At 43.9% G+C, this 25,662-nt stretch overlaps 2 long non-coding RNA genes across 2 annotated transcripts; both read right to left on the minus strand.

Moving 5' to 3' along the window:
• Window positions 1–15,304: 15,304 nt before the first annotated feature.
• Window positions 15,305–24,604, minus strand: LOC134295721 (uncharacterized). The gene is made up of 2 exons (XR_010002357.1): window positions 24,166–24,604; window positions 15,305–15,590 (listed from the first exon to the last, which is right to left on the minus strand). It is a non-coding gene; the product is annotated as an uncharacterized LOC134295721 (long non-coding RNA).
• On the minus strand, window positions 18,981–24,116 carry LOC134295720 (uncharacterized). Its single transcript, XR_010002356.1, has 2 exons — window positions 19,418–24,116; window positions 18,981–19,307 (listed from the first exon to the last, which is right to left on the minus strand). It is a non-coding gene; the product is annotated as an uncharacterized LOC134295720 (long non-coding RNA).
• Window positions 24,605–25,662: the final 1,058 nt, after the last annotated feature.

Raw genomic sequence — 25,662 nt, forward strand, 5'->3', positions numbered from 1 at the left:
TTCTGCCAACCTAGCAGTTCTAAAACATGCAAATGTGAGTAGATCAACAGGTATCACTCCAGCAGACAGATAATGGTGCTACATGCAGTCATGCTGGCCACATGACCTTGGAGATGTTTATGGACAACGCCGGCTCTTCGGCTTAGAAATGGAGATGAGTACCAACCCTCAGACTTAATGTCAGGGAAAAACCTTTACCTTTTCATAAGCCAAACATTGCAATAGCTGAATCTGGAACACTTTATAACCCGGCGGACAAATCCATTTTTAATCACGTGAAAATCCAAGAAGCCCAAAAGTAGATCATAAATAAAATACCATATTATCTGCTTTGAACTGGAATATATGGTAGCATGGACTCAGCGCGCTTCCAGGCAGCACCAAATGGCGGGTTTTAGTGAGGGGCAAAAAATCCCAGCACGTCCACCAGAAATTTCGGCTTAAAAAAAACAAACCTCAAGATGTAGGTGTGCAAATTGCTGCAAAAGTTCCATTCTTTGTCCTGGCCAAAGAAACTTTGCCTTTGACATGTTTAATGAATTCCTAGCACACAAACAAAGTTAATTGGGTAGGACCACTTCTGATCAAGTCAGCACTACACAATCAAGCAGGAACACATACTTTCAAGCCAAAAACAGAACTTTGTCATTATTGACACTTTTTAGAGCCTGCCTGCCTGCCTGCCTGCCTGGCCATCTATCTAATAATAATAATATAATAATAACTTTATTCTTATACCCCGCCCCATCTCCCCGAAGGGATTCGGGGCAGCTTACATGGGGCCAAGCCCGGAACAACAATATAAAAGCAAACGCAAACAATAAAATAGATCAGAAAACAATAAAACATCAAACAACGATAAAAAAATAATAAAAAGTCATATGCAAAGATAAAATCTTAAAATCCCAAGGATCTGGGTCAAGGTACAAAATATGTCGAAATCATCAGGGAGGGGAGATTACCCAGCTGTCATAATCAATTAAAGTGCAATTATAATACTGGAGAAGGCATACCTGAGGGTCTAATACTGAGTGCAAACAGGTCAATCCTACAGGGATCACTCATCAAAGGCCTTCTGGAAGAGCCAGGTTTTCAGGCTCCTCCAAAAGGAGAGGAGGGTAGGGGCCTGCCTGATCTCCCTGGAGAGCGAGTTCCAAAGCCGGGGGGCCACGACGGAGAAGGCCCTCCCTGTCTATCTAGAAAGATTTGGATGTGTACCTGTGGCATGGAACAATAGATTGCTGTTCCTGGTTTGAAAGTACTTGTCCCACCCCAGAAACTTCATTTTTCTGCCACAAACTTCATAAAACAGGTGAAAGACAAATTTCCTCTTGCCAAAACAAACTTTTCGCTTTCTACTCAATTGTCGCTTTCTTTTTAGGAACGGACCAATCAGGAACAAACATCTAAAACCTGGGAACAAACCGAGATCCTATGTTTTCTGATTGCAGGGACATGCAGACATTCGAAGATGTGGGTTTTCAACTCAGAACCAGGATATTCCTGCACGTGAAAATGTTTCTCTTTGTAGCTCTTTCTCCTGCATTTTGAGGGGAAAGTATCTGGCCACCCTCGGTTTTGCTTCAGGAGCTTTTGGAATAAAGTTACTATCTGGAAGGGCCCTTAGACAACCCAGTTCAAAGCAGATATTGTGGGGTTTTCTGCCTTGATATTCTGGGTTATATGGTTGTGTAGAAGGGCCCTAAAATATATCACATTTGGAGGACTTCCAAATCCTCTTCTGTGAAACCACAGAGGGAGGTACATGTACACAGTAGAATTAATGCAGTTTGACACCACCTTAACAGCCATAGCCCAATGCTATGGGACCCTGGGAACTGTTTTTAGCCTTCTCAGGCCCCTTCAAAACAGCTGAATAAAATCCCACATTATCTGCTTTGAACTGGAATGTACGGCAGCGTGGACTCAAATAACCCAGATCAAAACTGATATTGTGGTATTTTCAGCCTTGATATTCTGGGTTATATGGCTGTGTGGAAGGTTTCTCTGTCAAAGAATGCTGTTGCCTCACCAAACTACAATTCTCAGGATTCATTAGCATTGAGACATAACAGTTGAAGTGTTTTCAAACTGCATTATTGCTATACTGTAGATGCATCCAAAACAAAAATATTTGGGTGGATTAACTGCTCAATTCAGAAAGAACAATCAGACAATAAACTGTAGTCTCTAGAGAACAGCCTTCCAAATTGTATGTCTAGAGACAGGTTTGTGTGTCTGCTGCAGTGTGTAGGTGTATCATACAAACATAACGTGAAACCTCTGAGTTTATGTGAAATAAGAAATATATCATATGTTTTAAAATATAAATGAAATGCTTCCATGAGATATATTGAATCCCCATGCATTTTGTTATTACAATTTACTTATGTGTCTCTATCTCTTATAAGGGATTGGTTTAATCTCTGGTTTGCAAGTAAAACTGAATGATTGTGTCACAAAAAAAAACTTAAAAATTATCAATGATGCTAAAAATAAATGAAATGAAATAATAAAAGAAAAGTATCTCTTTATCTCTTATCAGTATCTTACTCTTCCACGGAAAGCATTCTGGCTAAATTAATAGCCTCAATGCGGGATGAGCTTTCAAGTACAAAATAATATGTAGACCTGCAAGACTCAACTAGTTTCTGCTAAGTAAGAAATCTCATCTGTCAAGGTCATCGGGTAGAGATGCATGTTAGTTGTTGGGCTTACCACATATTAGTTATACAGAAGAAAAGCTCATAAAAATAGAAAACGTTTAGGGTCTCTAAGGAGGAAAAGAACATAATAGTTGCAGGATTTTTTACTCTGAATCTAGATAGTGTTCCTGTTAATCCAACTCAGTGATCTATGGAAAGATGTGTCAACTTGTGGCAGTTTTCATAGTTGTATTTATCACTGTTCTTTCTAAAATCCAAATGACGTTTGTTTTGTTCCTGCACACATTTTCTCAGTAATGCCCCTCAGTTACTACAGCTTTTTATTCTTTAGCCCAGTGGTTCTCGACCTGGGGGTCCCCAGATGTTTTTGGCCTACAACTCCCAGAAATCCCAGCCAGTTTACCAGCTGTTAGGATTTTTGGAAGTTGAAGGCCAAAAACAACTGGGGACCCACAGGTTGAGAACCACTGCTTTAACCAAACACAGCACTTTTTCTGTTCTGGTGCAGTGCAACATATTTTGAATTCCAGTCTGTGTGTGCACCATTCATTGCAATTCATTTCATTTCGCTTTGGGGCAATACCTTCCAAATGACATGGTCAGTGCATGTTAACCTTTCATGCTTTCACATTCCATTTGAGAATTTGAGAATTTCAAGTTTCCTGTCTGCTAAAACAATTTCTCTCCTTTTGTTTCTCACCCCTTTCTCTCTTTTTTCTGTGCTATTAGTCTGCCACTGTAGTACTACTCTGTCTGAAAATGTTGGTAGAATACTTGGTCATTTTTTTAATAATCTTAAAACATTTCCATTAAAACATTTCATTTCTTTTTATTATTTTTGTACTATTAATGTATTATCATAATACAGAAACCCTGACATTTTTAAAAAGTATTTGGATTTTTTGCCCCAAGAGAACAAGCACAGGCAGTTCCCAAGTTACAAACAAGATAGGTTCTGTAGGTTTATTCTTAAGTTGCATTTGTATGTAAGTCAGAACAGGTACATTTTTAAGTGTAACTCTGTACAAAATCTTTTTAAAAAAGTTTTGGATAGCATAGAGACAGAATAACACCCCTGTGGTATTTGTTTTGCTGTCTGTGCCCCTGTTCAGAAGATTGCATCTCATTTTCTGTCCCTGTGATAACTGAATTTTGAAAATTTTGTCTTGTGGAAACAAGGATTGATGCGAAAACTTCAGTGGAGACCGCTTTTCCCCATGATAACTCTTCCATGAGTGAATTTCCCTTCTGAGGAGTAGATATCTCTCACTTCCTATTGTCTCAATTTCATTCTCAACTACAAGTCATTTGTAAGTTGGATGCCTGTAACTAAAGTAAGTTGGATGCCCTGTATCTCCTTTGCAAGTGAGTTTAAACATAGTTTACATTTTCCAAATAGTAAGTCTGGGTGCAAATGAAGGGGAGGAGAAACCAACAGAACAGGGGCGAAACAGAAGATATTAGAAGGAAGGAAGGTTGAATGAATGGACACTGGAATGGGGTTTGACTAACTCCTCCCCCTCAAAGGAGAAAATTGGATCACCTAGGGTGAAACTACACTGTAGAATTAATGCAGTTTGATGCCACTTTAACCACCAGGGCTTAATGCTATAGAATCCTGGGAGTTGTTGTTTCACAAAGTCTTGACCCTTCTTGGCCAAAAGTCCTGGTGCATCTCCAAACTACAACGGCCAATATAACATGGCATTGAGCCGTAGCTGTCAAAGTGATGTCGAACTGCATTAATTCTACAGCATAGACGCACCCCAAGACTCCTATGTAGTTGAGTTTCCTCTGGAAATATTAATCAAAACTGTACTAAATAATCAGGCACTAAGAAATATTAGGACAACAGTTGTCAATAAGCCTCCCCAAAAATAATGATGATGACTAACTGCAATTTATCCCATATGCATTTACTCAGGAGTAAGATGCATTGAAAACACAGAGGGCTATTTGTGTACACATTGTGTTTGTAAGAGTTTTCATATTTAAGCACAGTTGAACTATAATGTATGGGGAAAGAACCTGCAAGTAGGCTAAATTAAAAATAACTTGCCTACCAAGCATATGCATACCTTGAAAACAATCCCAGAATCCCTGGTTAAACTCCCCCATCCAGACACAAAAAATACTACATTCAACAAGTACCTGAGGAGAAATCGATGTGAGGACAAAAGCAACACCCCACACCTTGAAAACGGACAGAAAAATAGCATCAGTGTAGTGGAAAATTATCTTACCATCATTTAACAATTAGAAGGTTTATATTTCCCTCTTCTCTCAGTTTTGTCCCTTTTCAGGCATTCTCTTCTCATGTAAGCTCTATGCATGAGGATGAGAGCTGAATTTGTAGATCAATGCTCTGCTTTCTTCATGTGATTTTAAAGGGCTCCCAAATGACACCATCTTCCTTGTGTTCTCCATTACATTGCCTTCTGCACCAAGAAGATGGTGATCTCTATAGATATATGAGTTCTTAGTGTGAACAATTTTCAAAGTCTCAGAAATGCTAGAAACTTGGGGACTGAAGGAAAAATTCATTGGAGGAGCAGAATTGTTGGGAAGGCTATGCTTTCATTGTGTTCACCTCTAGCTATTATTATGGAATCAGTCCTACTGTCACCTAAATCCAAACACAGGGTTAGGACTACCCTGTGTGAAAAAGAAAAACGAAAAACAGTTGCCAGTAAAGAAAAAAGTAAGCATGAAAAGTAGCCACTTTCCTGCCATGCTATTTGGGAATTGTCGTCTCTCCAGATGCACATGCCTCAGCCGAGAACTACAATTCTTTCTGGGAAGTGTGAAAATTAACCTTAGCACATTTCAGACTGACAAGGGGTTTCTGTAGAGTGACAAGCCCGCTTAGAACATGCACTGACCTTCGTTCTTAACAGCTTGCATAAATACGTTTGGGGAAGAAACATTTGAAAACCAGATTGTTTTTGTTTTACATCCAAGGTGCAAAAGGTGCAATAGGTGGAGGGGTTGAAAAAGCAGGACACATTTCATTAATATTCTTATTTGTTGTATGGGTCGCTTTTCAGCCAGACAGAGGCCTGATTGTATGGAATGCTGATAGATTTTAACTGCAGCATCAACAAAACGGCATGGTTGAGAGGCAACAAAGAGGTGAAATCATACATTGCATTGGATCAATGAGTTTTAAAATAGTGCAGATGCCTTCAAACTAAAATGCCCTTTCCTTCTCATCCTGCAGGAAACTGTCTTTTTACACTAAGTCACACCACCAGTTTTCCTTCTGAAAGTTGTCAAGACTGTGAGCTACATACATGTTTCACACAGATTCAGCATGAAAATGAAATAAATGGTAGAACAACTCTACTGTGCAGTTGTAGTTGCATGCTGGAAAATAAAGAGGCTATTTTCCAATCAGAAAAATGAGTTTACTTCAAGTAAGCAAGTAGGTAACTATAATGATGATAGCAGCAATTACCTTTTGTTTCTCTTTTGCTTTTTAATGCTTTTTTATTTGGACAAGGTATCTTTTTCAAAATAGTCCTTCGTGTTTTAAAAAATGTCATTGCCATTTCCATTTCATTCATTCCTAAGTTGGAAAAAGGTAGGCTAATATTAGCAGTAGAATACTGTGTGAATTTCATATATGTATTTTACTCTTAATCTAAAGTCCTTCCATATTTGTAACACATTATTCATCTTTCTCTGACATCAAAAGAACAAGGATTCCATTTCCAACTTTATTAAGGCATAGTCAAAGATAGGAAATATAGAATAAAATGCTCCCATGTTATGTTCACACTATAAAGCTTTTTAAAACTGTCATCATTACAATAAAGTTAATTTTAAATTGGCATTTAAATTCATGTTACATTACTATATGGAAAACATCACCAGAATGAAAATGGAAAATGCATCCGTTAAGTTAGTTCCCTTACTTCTGCCTGCCTTTCTTTTAAAATTGAGAGAGAAGAAAAGGTCCCCGTAGATTTTTGTAAACTCCTTTTCTCATCCACTGCGAGGGAATGAATCATATTAAAACAAATGCATAGATCCATACAATATGAAGGAAAGAAAGCTTCTTGTGTTGCATATTAATAGTAAGTTGAGGTAGGGGCACAATTGACAGACAAGCTGGGCAAAATCTTTGCACCATGAATATAACCTCAGCAGCAAATAGGTTTCAACCCATGGCCCTTTTACACAAGTGCTAAAATCCGCCTTGAAGCCAGCTCAAGGTCGGGATGTCTAGAAAACATATTCTGGAAATTCTAGATCATTCCATAAATCTGCTTAAGCTGATCTGAATATGAACACTGCAGATCAATCAAAATATGCATATGGAGAGCTTATGAAGAGGGCTAATGCTGGAGCACTTGGGGAGAGAAACCAGATACACAGCTGGAAGGTAAACCAACAACTCCCTCTAGAAAGGAAACCACAGCATTGCCTTACCAATTTCACTGTCTTGTGCAGTCAAGCACTGAGAAGCTGGGTTTTTTTAAATCAGCGGATCTCTCAGAGGAGATAAGGGATCTGTCCGCAGTCAATGGATGTTTGTGGACTCTGTCCCAGCTTCCAGTTTGTTCGTGAGGGTCTGTGTAGGCACTCAGAAGCAAACCAGATCTTTTTAATTCACATTTGCATCCAGATTACATGGCTGTGTAGAAGTAGCCCCAAGCACAAAACAGCCCGAAAGAGACTCCCATAACAGTTGAGGAATAGCCGGCACTCACAAATCCAATTACATGTTCCTCCATACAACACTTTCAGAATTTCTCAAAATGTGGATTAATACAGAGATAACTTTGCCATCATTGGGAGTTGCCTACAAAACGGTACCCCAAGTGGCATCAGCAAGAATAAGATATGGCAAGGAAGAACACAAGGGGATTAAATTATCCCCACAGTCCCCTAAAGCTCATGATGTAGTCATCAGTGCTGCCAAAAACATGGAGGCAGGCTTTTCTCATTTTCCAATCTTTTTCCTCACATACACAAGCTCGCTAAAGTCCTTCTTTTCATGTGAATTTCTACACCAAGAGGAAGAACACTGTGGGTATCTCTTCCTGTTCCTCCATCCCTCCTTGCTTTTTTATTATCTATCGTTTTGCCACTTACAACAGAGTGATAACAGGGAAATAGTAAAAGGGAAAGAAGCATGCTATCTTGCACAACCTTTCCAAGAGGAAAAAATAAAAATTTCCCATAATTAATAACAATGCTTGAGCTCCAACTTCGCCATACTAAATATTTTTGCTTTCTGGGGATAGAGTGGAAGTTGATAATTCTGCTTCAATAGGTGACACGATTCCAGGATTTAGTCCAAACTTTAAAGGGACTGTCCAAAGTGCTGAAGCTATTTTGAATAGAACCTGCTGACTGAAAGGTCAGTGGTTCGAATCCAGGGAGCGGGGCGAGCTCCAATGTTAGCCCCAGCTTCTGCCAACCAAGCACATGTGAGTAGAGCAATAGGTACCACAATGACAGAAAAGTAATGGCGCTCCATGCAATTGTGCCGGTCACATGACCTTGGAGGTGTCTACAGACAATGTCATGGTTTGCAAAGATACTATGTGTGTGTTAACTGGAAAATCAAATGCATGAAGCTAATTGGCTGAGTTTGCAAGGACCTGGGAATTGGTTTGCAACAAAGGGGAGAGGAGGGGGAGTAGCTTTATATGTCAAAAACAGTTACGTTGCAGAAGAAATGCAAGACTGTAATCCGGGAAACCAACTTGAAAGCATCTGGATAAGAATCAAGGGAACCGGGACTCAAAAAGATCTTGTTGTGGGTGTCTACTATAGACCTCCGAGTCAGGATGAAGGACTTGATGAAGCCTTCTGTCAACAGCTGACCAAACAGGCACAAAGAAGAGATATAGTAGTCATGGGCGATTTCAATTATCCCGATATCTGCTGGAAAACAAACTCAGCCAAGAGTAAAATGTCCAACAAATTCCTCACTTGACTTGCAGACAATTTTATGGTATAGAAGGTAGAAGAGGCAACAAGGGGATAAGCAACTCTTGATCTAATCTTAACAAATGTGGAAGACCTGATCAATACAGTTGAAGTGGTTGGATCCTTAGGGGCAAGTGACCATGTGCTCCTGCAGTTTGCAATACAAAGGAATGCTGAAACTAAGACAAGTCAAACACGCATTCTGGACTTTAAGAGAGCTGACTTCCAAAAAATGAAGGAATTACTGAGCGGCATTCCATGGATGCCAATATTAAAAAACAAGGGAGTTAAAGATGGATGGGAGTTTTTCAAAAGTGAAATACTCAAGGCGCAAATGCAAACAGTGCCAACAAATAAGAAAAATAAGACAAGTGCAAAGAAGCTAGAATGGATGTCCAAAGAACTTCTAACTGAGCTAAAACTCAAAAGTGACATGCACAAGAACTGGAAAAGGGAAGAAATCACCAAAGAAGAATTCAAACATATAGCCAACACCTGTAAGGAAAAGGTTCGCAAGGCTAAAGTGCAAAATGAGCTCAGGCTTGCCAGGGACATAAAAAACAACAAAAAAGGCTTTTTTGCTTACGTTGGTAGAAAAAGGAAGAACAAGGAGGCGATAGAGCCACTGCAAGGAGAAGATGGGGTGATGGCGACAGGGGACAGGGAAAAGGCAGAACTGCTTAATGCCTTCTTTGCCTCGGTCTTCTCACAAAAAGAAAGCCAACTTCAACCTCAGCAACATGGAATGGACGAAGGATTGGGGGAAATCCAACCCCAAATAGGGAAACAAGTTGTCCAGGAACACCTGGCCGCTCTAAACGAATTCAAGTCCCCAGGGCCAGATCAGCTACATCCAAGAGTATTGAAGGAACTAGCGGAAGTTATTTCAGAACCACTGGCAATTATCTTCAAGAGTTCTTGGAGAACGGGAGAAGTCCTAGCAGATTGGAGGAGGGCGAATGTGGTCCCTATCTTCAAGAAGGGGAAAAAGAACGACCCAAACAATTACCGTCCGGTCAGCCTCACGTCGATACCAGGCAAGATACCGGAAAAGATCATTAAGGAAGTGGTCTGCGAACACTTAGAAACAAATGCGGTCATTGCTAATAGTCAACACGGATTTACCAAAAACAAGTCATGCCAGACTAATCTGATCTCTTTTTTTGATAGAGTTACGAGTTGGGTCGATACAGGGAATGCTGTGGATGTAGCATACCTGGATTTCAGTAAGGCCTTCGACAAAGTCCCCCACGACCTTCTGGCAAACAAACTAGTAAAATGTGGGCTAGACAAAACTACAGTTAGGTGGATCTGTAATTGGCTAAGCGAACGAACCCAAAGGGTGCTCACCAAATGCGTCGTCTTTTTCATGGAAAGAAGTGACAAGTGGAGTGCTGCAGGGCTCCGTCCTGGGCCCGGTTCTGTTCAACATCTTTATTAACGACTTAGACGAAGGGTTAGAAGGCACGATCATCAAGTTTGCAGACGACATCAAACTGGGAGGGATAGCTAACACTCCAGAAGACAGGAGCAGAATTCAAAACAATCTTGACAGACTAGGGAGATGGGCCGAAACTAACAAAATGAAGTTCAACAGGGACAAATGCAAGATACTTCACTTCGGCAGAAAAAATGGAAATCAAAGATACAGAATGGGGGACGCCTGGCTTGACAGCAGTGTGTGTCAAAAAGACATTGGAGTCCTCGTGGGCAACAAGTTAAACATGAGCCAACAATGTGATGCAGCAGCTAAAAAAACCAACGGGATTCTGGCCTGCATCAATAGGGGTATAGCGTCTAGATCAAGGGAAGTCATGCTCCCCCTCTATTCTGCCTTGGTCAGACCACACCTGGAATACTGTGTCCAATTTTGGGCACCGCAGTTGAAGGGAGATGTTGACAAGCTGGAAAGCGTCCTGAGGAGGACGACTAAAATGATTAAGGGTCTGGAGAACAAGCCCTATGAGGAGCGGCTTAAAGAGCTGGGCATGTTTAGCCTGCAGAAGAGAAGGCTGAGAGGAGACATGATAGCCATGTACAAATATGTGAGGGGAAGTCATAGGGAGGAGGGAGCAAGCTTGTTTTCTGCTGCCCTGCAGACTAGGACACGGAACAATGGCTTCAAACTACAAGAAAGGAGATTCCACCTGAACATCAGGAAGAACTTCCTCACTGTGAGAGCTGTTCAACAGTGGAACTCTCTCCCCCGGGCTGTGGTGGAGGCTCCTTCTTTGGAGGCTTTTAAGCAGAGGCTGGATGGCTATCTGTTGGGGGTGCTTTGAATGCGATTTCCTGCTTCTTAGCGGGGGGTTGGACTGGATGGCCCATGAGGTCTCTTCCAACTCTACTATTCTATGATTCTATGATTCTATGATTCTATGTTGCTGTCCTGCTGCTGGAGAACCGGTTTGAACAGGTTTCTGTGTGTGAGAGAGAGAGTCTACTGAGTTCTGGCTGAAAAGAAGATGGCTTTGTACTTAGAGAGACCTGCTTATTACTGAGGCCTTGTTTGCTGCTGATCTTCACTGAAGCAGATTTATGGACTAAGAAAGGACTGCTTCTGACTGCTGATTTCTGTAAGCAATCAGAGGGACTATTGTAAATACTAGGCTTGCTCAAAAAATTCGATTCCTCCATATGTCATAAGCAATTAGTTTGTTTTGTGCTTTTCCCATCGTGTGGATCCTGCAGTATCGAGTCATGATAGCCTATTTTTCTGATATCGTCGTATGTTCTTCGGAAGCAAAGCAAGTGCAATTTGCAGATCGCCCTAACTTGCTTTGTTGCACTGGGGCAACCTAGCCTGTTGTTTCCTCCCTGTGGCCAATCAGAGTGCACATTGAACTTAGGGGAGGTGCTTGTACATCCTCAATGAAAAGAGCCTGCAGGGCGCCTCGAGGCTCATTCGCACCGGGGTTCTGGGGAGGGTGGTTGGGCTTAGCTCAGCAGTGTGGTTCCAGGCAAGATTTTTCTGCTGCATTGGAGACTAGCTAGTTTCCTTGCCTGGTGTCCACTGGGTTTTGGAATTAAGAATAGAGCAGGGAGAGCATCCAAAGAAGACCGGGGAAAGGGTTGGTTTTTGAGAAGGCTGTGTTTGGAAAAGGGGCTCTGGGGTCCCCCCCCCACAGCATCCGACCGCCAGCGCTGTTATTTTCCTGCTGCGCCATATTGTCTCGAGGGGGGGTGGCTTTTAGTTTTCTTTTAATATTTTTTCAGTTAAAGAATAAAAGTAAGGAGCACTTATTTCAGCAGCTTTTTTTGGGGTGTCTGGGGAAACGTTTGTTTGGATTTTTTTTTTTTAAAGAATTTGCAGTATTGCAAATACTGGAATTCCCATTTTCCCCATAATAATACCTTGAAGATAAGTGGCTGAATATTTTCCCTTGTTTTGTTTCATTTCCAACCTTGCAGGCTTCCTCAAAGCACTGCACCTTGTTTTGCTAAGTGTGGCATATACTAAAATTCCCATTATCCCCATAAGAATACCTTGGGGATAAAGGACTGAAGATTTTCCCTTGTTTGCTTCCATTTCAAACCTTGCAGGCCTCCTCAAAGCACTGCACCTTGTTTTGCTAAGTCTGGCATATACTAGAATTCCCATTATCCCCATAAGAAAAAACTTACTTAGGCGATCCCTCGTAGTTTGAGGATGATGGTCCTCCATTTCTTGGAAGACACCTGTGTGGGATTTTTTTTAATGTGTGGAGGTCAGTGCACGGCCGGTCAACACACAGTTTTCACAGATTGAGGTCCCAGCAGTGGTATGATTAACACGAGAGTGGCTTCTCAGTCTGTTGCAGCCTTATTTCGCCTTCACAGCCGTTGTAACATGGACCATGTTATCCTCCGCCTGCTCCGCCGTTGAGGTCTTTGGGTCTTCAAAGGCCCTCGATGATGACCCTCGATGATGGCCCTCGATCACCATCCATTCCTCATGGTCGAGCAAGATGGCTTTGTTCGCCTGATGGAACTCCTATGCCCCCGCTACAAAATCCCCTCCCGTCACACCTTTTCCCGAACAGTTATACCTGGCTTGTATGAGGGCTGCAAGGATGTTGCAGAGTGCCATGGGAGGACACATCCATTTTACCTCTGATATTTGGTCGAGCTTGGGAGGAGGACATTCCTAACTCTCTTTGATGGTGCATTGGTGGGAGAAAGAAGGCAGTATGGATACATCCCATCGTTGGGCACTCCTCACTATGGAGGTAGTTGATCGGGATCATAAGGCTTACACCATCTGCAGCTATCTTGAAAACATGATGGGGGAGTGGAAGCGATGCTGGCCAGAAGCAATGAGGAGGGGGTTCATGGTGACTGACGCTAGGAAAAATATGATCAAAGCGGTGGAAAATGCTGGCTTTACCTACATCACCTGCATGGCCCACTTAGAATCATAGAATCATAGAATAGTAGAGTTGGAAGAGACCTCATGGGCCATCTAGTCCAACCCCCTGCCAAGAAGCAGGAAATCGCATTCAAAGCACCCCCAACAGATGGCCATCCAGCCTCTGTTTAAAAGCCTCCAAAGAAGGAGCCTCCACCACAGTCTGGGGGAGAGAGTTCCACTGCCGAACAGCCCTCACACTGAGGAAGTTCTTCCTGATGTTCACAATACCATCAATACTTGCTTCACAATACCATCAAGGAAGGTTTAAAGAGAACTGAAGAGCAGCAGACCAACACCGCAAACATCGCTCTGCTGATCGAGTGCTGTAGAAAGATTGCGGGCTACTTCCACAGGAGCACCAAGGCAGCCCGGGAGCTGAGAGAGGGACAGAACTTGGAAGGGCTCCCGCAGTACAAGCTGCTGCAGGACGTCTCCACCCAGTGGAATTCGACCTATAAGATGCTGGCACGCATGGTCGAGCAGCAGAAGGCATCTCCCTTTCCTGTAAGCTAACTTGTGTCAAGCAAACAAGAGTGGGACACCATGTCCCAGCTGGTAGACGTCCTGAAGCCATTCAAAGATGCCACAGAGACCCTTTCTGAATTAAGAGCCCTTTTTAGCCAGGCGGCCCCCCTTCTCTTGGGGCTAAGGAGGCACCTTGAAATGCTTGGGGCCAGTCGAACACTGGACTCCCTGGCCGGCCCGCTGGCATCTCCGGTCCAGGAGGTGGTGAGGAAGTTGTCCTTTGCCGTACGGAAACGCCTTGAGCCACCTCTTACCAGCAAGGTCCATATGCTGGTGGCCTTGTGTGATCCACAGCTAAAGTACACCGTCTGCCCCAAAGACTTTACCGGGGGGTGCCTTTGCATAACGGGTCTCCAGCAACGACAAGGAAACACTTTCTTTGCAGAGACGGTGGCCATACTAGCCCACTCAGAAGATACGTCTTTGCTGGCTTCAGTGCAAAAGATAGACTCAGCAGAGTGCTTGGTCAACTGGTACTTTGAGGAGCCTCCAGAGATAATTTCCTGTGATCCATTGGCCTACTGGGCTTCACATGATCACATGTGGCCGAATCTATCACACGTAGCCCACCAGTTTCTCAGCTGCCAGCCCATCAGCATGCAGAGCGAAAGGCTCTCTAGCCTTGCAGGTGATGTAGTCACACCCCACCACAGCTTGCTGGACCCTCAAACAGTTGAGAAACTGGCCTTCTTGAAGGCCAACCTGCCCGTGTTGAATTTCCCCGAGTTGGATTTTGATATCCACGCCTCCTAGAACAACAGTACTCTTTTCCTTTAAGCTGCTCTGTTTCTGGTTTATTTTGGCAACTTTGGGGGGGTGGCCCAGTCCCTGTTCCTTATGTCCACACCTCTCTCCTCCGTCCTCCAAAGCTATCCTAGTTCTCAGTTCTCCTGTCCTCCAGAGTTTGCCTTTCCTCATAATCATCACACACCGTCCTCCGCTTGCATTTTCGGAGACACCCATACCTTGGGGGCAGTCTCGCAGTTTGTCTATGTTTTGTTTTCCTTATTAAGACTTTGAGTAGGGAAGAAATACATTATAGGAATCTATTTGGTGTTTTCCTATTAGAAAAAATCAAGCATGTACCTTATGATTCTACTTTGGATACAGCATAAAAGAAGTTCTGATTGTAATTCACTCATAGGTTTTTTTGTTTGTTTGTTTTCTGCGAAACTGTACGTATTGCAATGTGAGTCCAAAGCATTGCTGTTTATATGGGAGAAACCCATTTCTGAAACGATGTCGTTTCATCGTTAACTGTAACAGTCTACAAATACTTTCATAAATTATTTAAATGCATTTCTAACCATTGAAAACTTCCCCTTAGTTACTTGTCACGGCTTTCCCTTTTGGAAACAGCAAAGCAAAGAACAATTTTGTATTCCATGGGCAACCAAAATAAATAAGTACAGCTATGAAGCTTCTTTACTAAGTTATAATTTGCAATATCATTTCTAAGTATAACAATAATTTAACATCCCTTCATGCTATCTAACATTAGTTTATCAAGCAGTAAAGAGAACTACCTCAAAGGTATTTGGATGGACATGTGACTCCAGTCACCGAAACTTTGGTGTTTCTGCTTTCCTACCTGTATTCAAACATCTCATGCTAAAGATGGGATGGGGATATTTTTATTTGATCCTGATTTCATTACTTTCATAATGTGAGTGGTTTTGGCTGATGTATTGCTTGCTTCCCGGTTAATTTTCTTCTTGCAATGCTTGCCCGTGTCAGCTCACTCCAGCCGCTTCCAAATGAACACAAGAGACTCGCTCTGTTGTCACTGAAAACTTTACTGTAGGATACTTTGACACACATAAAGCCGAGATTGCTGGTCGGCCCAGAAAGATCCCCTTATATACACTCCCCCCACATTCTAAGTAACAATTCCTGCCCAGAGAAAACCCCGCGCAATTCTTCCCGTTCACACGCCAGCCGTTTTCCTTCAGGGCCGAGAGCCGCAGGTGCCTTATCAGTCTTTGATGTCAGCGTCCTTGATTTCTGGCGCCAGAGTACAGGCCCAGAAATTATGGTCCTAACATAATTTCCTCCTCCTCTTCTTCCTGTGGAGAAAATGCCAAACAACCTATTGTTCCCCATCATTCAAAGTACCTTTATATTTCTTCAATAGGCTACAGTGAAACACTGGGTGCACTTTCCCTAAATCCTTTGGCAATTTCAATTGATAGGTGACCTCGTTGATTACCTTTAAAATCCTGAATGGGCCTATGTAGCATGGCGCTAACTTTCTTGAGGGAAACCCTAATTTGAGATTCTTCGTACTTAGCCAAACTAAGTCTCCTTCTGCTAGCTTTTCCCCTTCCCTGCGTTTTCGGTCTGCGAACAGTTTGTATTTCTTGGAATGGGGGGGTTTTGGAATGGCGTTTCTCTGACAGAGTTCCACCAGCTCACTGCTGTATGCTGAAGTAGCTCTTCAAGCTTATCTGGAGGTCGAACTCGGCCGACGTCTTGCAAGCATTTCCGCTGGCCGCGTCAAGGCCGATACTATAATTCCCAATCACGCAGACTGGGGGTGGGGGGGGGGGAGAGCCTTTCCAAGTCCTTGTCCATGTCTCCCCCCTCTCCTTCTCCCCCTCTTTCCATTTCTCCTCCCTTCTCTGAAATGGTGGTTGACGGTTCCTGGGTGGGATGCATGTGCATGGCGCTTGCGGTATCAAAGATTGAGGAGGCTGTGGCGATGCCGATTTTGGGCCTGCCTCATCCTTCTCCTGAAGAGACATGCTCTCCGGAATCCTAATGAGCATTAAAGAGAGGAGTGGTGGCAGGCCTCCCCCCCCCCCCTATGCCGGTGTTTCTAATGGCAGCTTGGTCCTACGGGGGTGGGTACCTCCCAACGGTGGCCGGCTCCCTGCACAAGTAGGACCCAAGGCCTCATGTATATCACAGCCGAAAAAAACATGGCCCACCCCGCAATGTTAAACATTGGGGCAGGGGGTGGGTGCCACCCGACGGTGGCCGGCTCCCCGGACAAGTGGGACACAAGCTCCCATGTCTATCGCAGCAGAAAAAACCACGCCCTGCCCCACAACATTAAACGTTAAGGCGGGGTAGGTGCTGCCCGACAATGGCTGGCTCCCCGGACAAGTGGGACCCAAGCCCCCATGTCTATCGCAGCAGAAAAACCACACCTCGCCCCGCAACATTAAACATTGGGGTGGGGGTGGGTGCTGCCCAACGGTGGCCGGCTCCCCAGATGAGTGGGACCCAAGCCCCCATGTCTATTGCATCCAAAAAAAACCACACCCCACACTGTGACCAAAATATGCATATATGATATGTGGTATGAATGGAAGAGTGAAAGAGAGCTAGAAATTTGAAGACACTAGTCTGTAGACTAAGACCTGCTCAGGAATTGTAATTAAAACCTGCTAACGAGACCTGAAATAGTTGACCTGCCTGGCAAACTGTGATAAGAACTGTGACTGATAAGAGAAATGTTTACATCTGTTAACATCTGACAACATTTGCTAACTTGATGAACTTTTGGGGCAGAGCTGCTTGTGTTTGCTAACACCAATCAAAAGGAATCAACATCTGGTCCAGGAAACTGAGGATATTCCAGGATGGAAGACGTCTATGATTCATTTACAACTTTGGGACAACATCATCAGCAAAAGATTGCTATATAAGTGACCTTATGACAGTCCAGAAGGTGTGACAGACAGCGACGCTGTTCACCCGCCATGCTCAGTGGAGGTGGTGTACTTGGGAGTGGCAGATCTGCTATGGGAAAGCAGGATTCTGTTCACTGTTTGGGGCCCCCTTTTCTCAGGGAAAGAGGAAGGAGTGCATTTTGAAGTCATGGTCTTTTTGAAGTTTTGGCGTTTTGGCGTTTTGGAACTATGTCTTGGGAGGCAGCAGTGGAAGCTGGGTCTGGCCTAAGCAGGTGCTTCTCCAAGGAGGGAGAAAGAATATGGTAATTTTTGTGTGCATGAAGATGGATACATGTTGTGTGTGAATGAAGAATGAAAATGTAACCCCCCCCCCTTGTTTGTTTCTTAGCCAATGTAACTGTAGGTTGTTTGTGAATCCAATGTAGTTGCATAGAATCTGTATGTCTGTATGTCTAAATGTTGTTCTTTGTTGTTCTGTCTGCTATACCTCTCAGACTGAAACTGCAATAAAAAGAACCTCTGCTTTAAAGTTATTGAAAAGTTATTCATAACATTTTTGGTGTCAGAAGTGGGATAGTCTGTTCAGTCTGAGCAGGATATTTTAACTTTTGTTGTAAAAGTCTTCATGACAACACCACAACTTTAAAGATAGGGCCGGGGGTGGGTGCCATCCGACGGTGGCATGCTCCCCAGGGGAGTGGGACCCAAGCACCCATTTCACCATCAGGTGAGAACTCAAACCAACGTCCCATGATTCTTACATTTATTGGGGGGAGGGGCTTGCCCACTATGGTAGATAATGGCAACCTTCCTGGATGCCTGTGGAAACTTATTGCGCATTGCGGCAGCACAATGTGTCTTGGCCACCAATGTCCTAACATTTTAACAAATTTACGGGCACGGAAACAAAGTTACACAAGTAGAAGAAGGACTTTCACAGTGAAGAATACCCCATTGAACAGGAAATAACAATTTTAAAGCAGGAACAGATTTTTTTCCATTTGTAAATAAAGATTTTTTTATATAAATTATGAAATTGCGCAATAAATCTGAGGAAAGGGCAAACCCGCTGCAGTTTGGAGAGCAAGCAGTGTGGAATGTGTTCTACCACTGTACCAAATTTGATCAGGATAGCTAAAAAAAAAGAGTGGGAGAGCCCCGTAAAAGTCCCCACCGGGGCTGTTTTGGGCCACTGCGCATGCACGTCCACCATTAACAAATTATTTTTGAATATAAAGAATTTTAGTTAAATTTCAAAAATTTTGGTGACAAAATTCGGAAGTGACTTCAGAAACGAAGTGCCAGCACCCCCTAACTTTTGAAGTGAGTTTAGAAACATTTTTTTCATGGATTGCTCAAGCCTAGTAAATACCATTGTTCTGTTGATCTCTTGGACTTAGTAAAAGTTCATGTGTTATTTGTTCTACAAAGCTGAATCATTCTGCAGAGTAACTCTGGGTTCATGGGCACATGGGCACATGTAAGTGCTTCTATCCGTCATCCACATTCCCCAACAAACAATGCCAGCTCTTCGGCTTAGAAATGGAGATGAGCACCACCCCCCAGAGTCGGACACGACTAGACTTAATGTCAAGGGGAAACCTTTACTTTTTATTTAATATGAGTGACACCAGCATATAGTTATCTAACAGTTTCAAAACAGTTAAGAACAGCTCATGATGTTATGCAGCCACCATATTTCCTATAGAGCCAGCATGGTGTGCTAAATTGACCAATAGATTACTATCTGAAAAGAAGGGTTCAATTCCCCGTTCTGCCATGGAAGCTATAGGTCACAATGAATGCTCACACAGGTAGTTCCGTGGAAACACTTTATTGAAAACCTTCTTGCCAAGACAAGCACAAAGCTGTTACTAATCAACTTCCGTCCAGACTAATCAACTTCCGCATATCAAGCTACTACTTCCCCTCAGCCCCCCTTCCACGTTCACACTTGTCTGTCGATAGTCCTTTCCCAGGCTTGAAAACGAGATCATGGCCATAAATCAATCCTCCTAGCCAGATGGTTCTTATCATTTAGGTTATCTCCACCCCAATGACTTTTGGCAGGATGGGAATAGTTCAACCAGTGTGAATGCTGGGTGATCACATCCTGACATAAATCCCCCCTCCGCAAAGACGACCCTGTGGAGAGAGGTAAAGGGAAATAAAAGCAAAAAACAAGACACAACAAAAAATATGAGGATCAGTTAGGGCCCAGGTTTGTGGGGGAATCGACTGTGAAACAGTTTTACCAGTCTTGGGGCCTTAACACGTTCAGCCGACACCCACTCGTGATGTAAGGCCTTTGAAGTCCACTGGACCAAGTAGGACAATTTCCCACGAGACCTCTTGGAGTCTAGAATGTCTTTAATCTCAAAATGGGTATGCACCCCCACCATGATGGGAGTAAGGTCTGAATCTGTCGTATTCCATTTGTGGGTGGTACACGCCAGCTTCAGCAGGCTAACATGAAATACAGGGTGTACTTTGTGTCAATTATGAGGTAACTGCAGTCTTACTGCCACAGGGTTTATCACAGCCGAGATAGGGAAGAGCCCAATGCACCTTGGGCTCAGTTTCCGTGATGGTTGGGTGGATTTCAGGTGTTTGGTTGACAAGTACACTAATTCTCCCACCTTAAAGTCCAGGTGTGCTGCTCCCTTTTTATCTGCATGCTTTTTGTAATCCATCTTGGCCGAATGCAGTGCATCCTGAATCGAAGGCCAAGAGGCAGCAATCTTCTCCCCCCAGTCTCCCGGTTTTGTGTCAGCAACACAACCTGGAAGAACAACTCTGGGTGGAATCTGTACCGCCATGTCCTTTAGTCACTCTGGAAATGGCGGGAAATCCCTACCCCCTACAACCTTAAACGGTGAGACTCCAGTGGAGGCGTGGTCCAAATTATTAATGCAGTATTCTGCAAAGGGAAAAAGTGAGGCCCATTGATCTTGTTGGTATGTGCTGTAGCAACGGAGAAACTGCTGAAGGGTCTTCTGGACCCGTTATGTGGCTCCGTCTGTCTCGAGATGGAAAGCTGTGCTTAGGGCCCTCTCAGTTCCTAAAAGCCCCAGGAAAGATTTCCAAAACTGGGACGTGAACTGAGAGCTCCTGTCACTTATAATTCGCTCAGGGCATCCGTGTAAATGAAACACATGTTGCAGAAACAATTTGGCCAACTCAAGTGCAGTTGGGAGTCTCTTAAGGGGGATGAAGTGGGCTTGTTTGGAAAACAGGTCAATTACAGTCTAGATAGTGTTGAACCCGTTACTATTGGGTAAGTCTACAACAAAGTCCATAGCTATATTGGTCCAGGGTTTTGAGGGATTGGCTACGGATTGCAGCAAACCGGAGGGCTTGCCCACCTTCTGTTTGGCCTTAGCGCATACAGGGCATTCCTGTAAATAGTCCCTTACATCTTTGCATATGGTTGGCCACCAGAATTGTCTGTTTAACAGCTTTAAAGTTTTTGTAAGTCCAAAATGGCCAGAGAGTTTGGAGTCGGAGGCTTTCTGGCACATAGTATTTGGAACCGTAAGTCCTCAGGTCCCCTTCCTGTGACAATTCATCTTTATGGGACTGAAGCCAAGAGTCTGTATTGGCGGAAGATTTTAATTCCTGGGACAATTCTTGCATTTGACCACTAGGGGGAGGTTTGTCCTTGATTTTGGGTCGGGTTTGCACTAACAATCCCAGTTGTTCCCTTGTGAACATAGTTCTGACTTCTCCCAGAGCCAAATAGTCAGCGTCGGGCATGCGTGAGAGCGCATCTGCCAATCAATTTTGTTTTCCCGGGAAAAACTTCAACTTAAAATTGAAGCAGCTGAAAAATTGGGCCCATCATAGTTGTTTCGCATTCAACCTTTGGGGGGTTTGTAAAGCCTGTAGATTTTTATGATCAGTCCATACCTCAAACGGAACATCTGTTCCTTGTAAGAAGTGGCGCCAGTGGGCTAGGGCCAATCTCACTGCAAAGGATTCCTTCTCCCACACATGCCACAGTTTCTCCGCCTCAGTGAACTTTTTTGACAGATAAGCACAAGGTCTTAGATTACCCTCTTCATCGGCCTGCAACAGGATCGCTCCATAGGCTGTCTCTGAGGCATCGCAGTGCACCACAAAAGATTTGTTTGGCTGGGCATGTACCAAGATTGGTTGACTAATGAATCTCCTTTTTAATTCTTCAAACGCCTTCTGGCACTCAGACGTCTAGACCAGCTTAGCGCCCAGTGTCTTTGTCTTGCAAGTCTCCCCCTTCCCCTTAGTTTTTAGTATGTCTGTCAAGGGTAGAGTCAATTTGGCAAAGTCCTTGATGAATTGTCTATAGAAATTGGCAAACCCCAGGAACCCCTGTAATTGTCTTTGGGTCTTGGGGGGGGGGGGGGTTCCCACGCTAAGACATCCTGCACCTTAGCGGGATCCATTGCTATGCCCTTTGTAGAGATCCGAAACCCCAAATAGTCCAATTGTGTTCTGTGGAACTCTCATTTGGAAAGTTTAGCATAAAGCTGATTCTCCCTCAAGATCTGCAGGACTTTTCGGGTCAATTTAACATGTTCCGATAATGACCTATTGTATATAAGGATGTCATCCAAGTATATGATCACTCCTTTATATAATAGCTCATGAAAGATCTCATTTATGAACTGCATGAACACTTTTGGACCACCGGACAACACAAATTGCATGGTTCTGAAATGGTACTGACCCAAATAACTATTAAAAGCCATTTTCCAACGGACTTCATCCCGGATTCGAACCCTATAAAAGGCCTCTCGCAAATCCAGTTTGGTAAAGATGCGCACTTCTCCCAACTGTGCTAACATCTCGGACATTAGCGAGAGTGGATATTGATTTGTGGTGCATATCGCGTTAAGGCCACGATAATCCACGACCTATCTCTGTGATCCGTCCTGTTTTGGCTGGAAGAAAATCGGAGCTGCCAGTGGGGATTGGGATGACTCGATGAACCCCCTCTTTAGGTTTTTGTCAATGAATTCTCTGAGTGCCTTTTTCTCCCGCTCTGACATTGCATATAGTTTTGGTTTTGGTAATTTGGTGTTTGGGTCTATTTCAATCGCACAGTCAGTTTTTCTATGTGGCGGGGGGGGGGGAATTGGTCACTTTCTCTTTCGCTGAAACATCTGCAAAATCCTGATAAACTTTGGGGATGTTCTCCATTGGCACATCTTGTGATGTGGCCACTAGCACCTCTTCTGGCTTTAATTCTCTTATGGGCCTTGGGAAACTCTCAAAGTTGCAAGTCCCATCCCAGAATGTGAGAGTTTACCTTTTCCAGTCAATTTGAGGATTATGCCACCTCAACCAAGGGACGCCCAGTATGACTGGCTGGTATGCCATCGTTGAAATCACAAACTGCAAAGTCTCTGCATGGGTGCCCATTGTCATTCTTAAGAAACATGTTTTTTCTGTTACTGGTGCCCCGTTTGCTGGGATCCTGTCTAATTCAGAGAAGACTACCGGTGTCTTTAAGGGATTGGGCTTTACTCCTAACCTTTTGGCTAGTTCAGGGGTAATCAGGCACCGGGTGCACCCACAATCTAGCATAGCATCAGTCTCTATATGGGCCTTTGTTTCTGGGTTCAACAACCTCACCCTAATTCTCCTTTGTAGAGATGTCTACAATGTCACAATTTAGCCTTTTCAACTCACCCCTGTTGCCCTTCGCTGGTTTGATCTGTTCACGGGCGTCTAAAACAGATCTTGGTTGTTTCCCAATAGTTCCAGGATTTCTTCTTCTCCCTCCAGTTCTTCCGCTGGGAGCTGTCCTGGAGCTAAAGCTGTTTTGGTTGCCATGGCAGCTTTCCCCTTAGCCAGTTTAGGCGGAGGGAGGGGTGAATTTTGGCTGCGAGGCTTCCCTCCTTTCGCTCCTGCTCTTCTCGGACACTCTGCCTCTCGATGCCCCTCATGGGCCGCAAGAAAAGCAGGCACCTCGGCCCCCTCTCCTCTCCCGGTTTGTTGATCCCTGCGTGGAGGGGAGGAATGCCATGCTGCTGTTGCTGGGGCCTTGAGTCTGACACTTTCCCTAGGTCGGCGAGGCATTTGCTGTTTATCCACTTCCACTTTGCCTGCCAAATGAATCCAGGTTTCTAAGTCCGCAGGGTTACCCCGGTGCAAAACACACTCAAGCACATCTGGACGCAGGCCTGCCCTGAAATATTCCAGTTTGGTGGTTTCTGACCAGTCCCTAATCCTTCCAGCCACTGCTTTGAATTCCAGGGCGTATTCTGACACTGTTTTGTTTCCCTGGAACAGTAGAGTCTCACATATCCAAGCTAAACGGGCCAGCAGAAGCTTGGATAAGCGAATATCTTGGATAATAAGGAGGGATTAAGGAAAAGCCTATTAAACATCAAATTAGGTTATGATTTTACAAATTAAGCACCAAAACATCATGTTATACAACAAATTTGACAGAAAAAGTAGCTCAATACGCAGTAATGTTATGTTGTAATTACTGTATTTACGAATTTAGCACCAAAATATCATGATATATTGAAAACATTGACTACAAAAATGGCTTGGATCATCCAGAGGCTTGGATAAGCGAGGCTTGGATAAGTGAGACTCTACTGTATATCCTTTTCAGTTGAACTTTCACCCTCTCCTCCGCCAGAGGACCCTCAAACCTCTCTTGGAGAGCCTTCAGAAAGTCTCCAGGCAACCCAGTTCAGGGGCATCGGTATCATACATTTGCATTAACCAGTCCACAGCTACTTCCTTCAGGTTTGCTACATAGTGTGGATTTTTGCACTTTCCGAGGGGAATTGCTCCCCAAAATCTTCCATAAAGTGTCTTATATTAGTGATGAAAAAAGACAGCTGTTTTGGATCCCTGTTGAACTTCATGCGAAGTTCTCCCTTACCCGGAGCCATCTGACTCCTCCCCGACAGGCTCGTTGGGAAAGCCGATGTCCCTTGCCACTGTAAGTCATCCTCATCGTCCATGAAACCCACCCGACCAGAGGAATGACACACGGTACCTCTCAGGGGTTGGGCTCTCCGTTGGTCTCTCTGCTCGGCTGTCGCCATCCAGGATGTGGCCAACTCTCGACGAAACACATCCATTTGCTGAGAAAATGACCCTAACATCCTTTCCATCGCATCCATCCTCTTCTCTAGTCTCCTGGTTTCCAGGGACTCCTCTCCAACCCACTCGGGTCATCTCCCATTTGGATCTTCCGTCTCACCATCGCTCCCCTGCCAGTGGGTAACTGCGTGGAAGTCAGTGGTTTCCACGACGCGTCCAAGGGTTCTGTTCCGGCCTCACTCAACACGGGTGATGGGTTTCCTTCTTCCCCTGAATATCTGGCACCTCGCGGGTTCACCCAGGACTCATCGGGAAGTGAGAGCTCCAACAGGTCGTCGCTTCCGATGGAGTTCATGTTCTCACCATTAAGGATGCTCCTTATGGGATGAGCAGATAAAATTGGATGAGTAAAAGCTTCCTGTCAGTCCTTGGAAGCTATAGGTCACAATGAATGCTCACACAGGTAGTTCCGTGGAAACACTTTATTGAAAACCTTCTTGCCAAGATGAGCACAAAGTTGTTACTAATCAACTTCTGCCCGGATCTTAGCATATCAAGCTACTACTTCCCCCCAGCCCCCCTTCCACATTCACACTTGTCTGTCGATAGTCTTTTCTCAGGCTTGAAAACCAGATCATGGTCATAAATCAATCCTCCTAGCCAGATGGTTCTTATCATTTAGGTTATCTCCACCCCAATGGCTTTTGGCAGGATGGGAATAGTTCAGCTAGTGTGAATGCTGGGTGATCACATCCTGACATGGGCACATGTAAGAGCTTCTATCCATCACCCACATTCCCCAACAGATAATGCCAGCTCTTCGGCTTAGAAATGGAGATGAGCACCACCCCCAGAGTCGGGCACGACTAGACTTAATGTCAAGAGGAAACCTTTACCTTTTATTTAATATGAGTGACACCAGAATGCTAGCTTATAGTCATCTAACAGTTTCAAAATAGTTAAGAACAGCTCATGATGTTATGCAGCCACCATATTTCCTATAGAGATCATGATGTTATGCAGCCGCCATATTTCCTATAGAGCCAGCATGATGTGCTAAATTGACCATTAGATTACTATCTGAAAAGAAGGGTTCAATTCCTCGTTCTGCCATGGAAACCCACTGGTTGACCTTGGACAAGTCACACTCTATCAACTCCAGGAAAATCAATAATAGAGTTACCATAAGTCAGAAATTATTTAAAAGCACACAACGAAACGACGTGTGTGAATTTGTGAAACCTGTGTCAGGGAAGAATCCTTTTGATCCCACCGCTGCCACCAATTTGCGAAGATGTGTAGCAGGGAGGAATCCTTTTGATCCCACCACTTGCTTCCAATTGTAAACAGCCTTTCAAATATGGAGGGAAGATATGTTTGGAGTATATATATATATCAGGAGGATTTGGAGGGTAAGGAAGGATAACAAAACTGATGAACTTAGTAAATA

Source organism: Anolis carolinensis, chromosome 1 (genome assembly GCF_035594765.1).
Source record: "Anolis carolinensis isolate JA03-04 chromosome 1, rAnoCar3.1.pri, whole genome shotgun sequence".
Taxonomy (NCBI): Eukaryota; Metazoa; Chordata; class Lepidosauria; order Squamata; family Dactyloidae; genus Anolis; species Anolis carolinensis.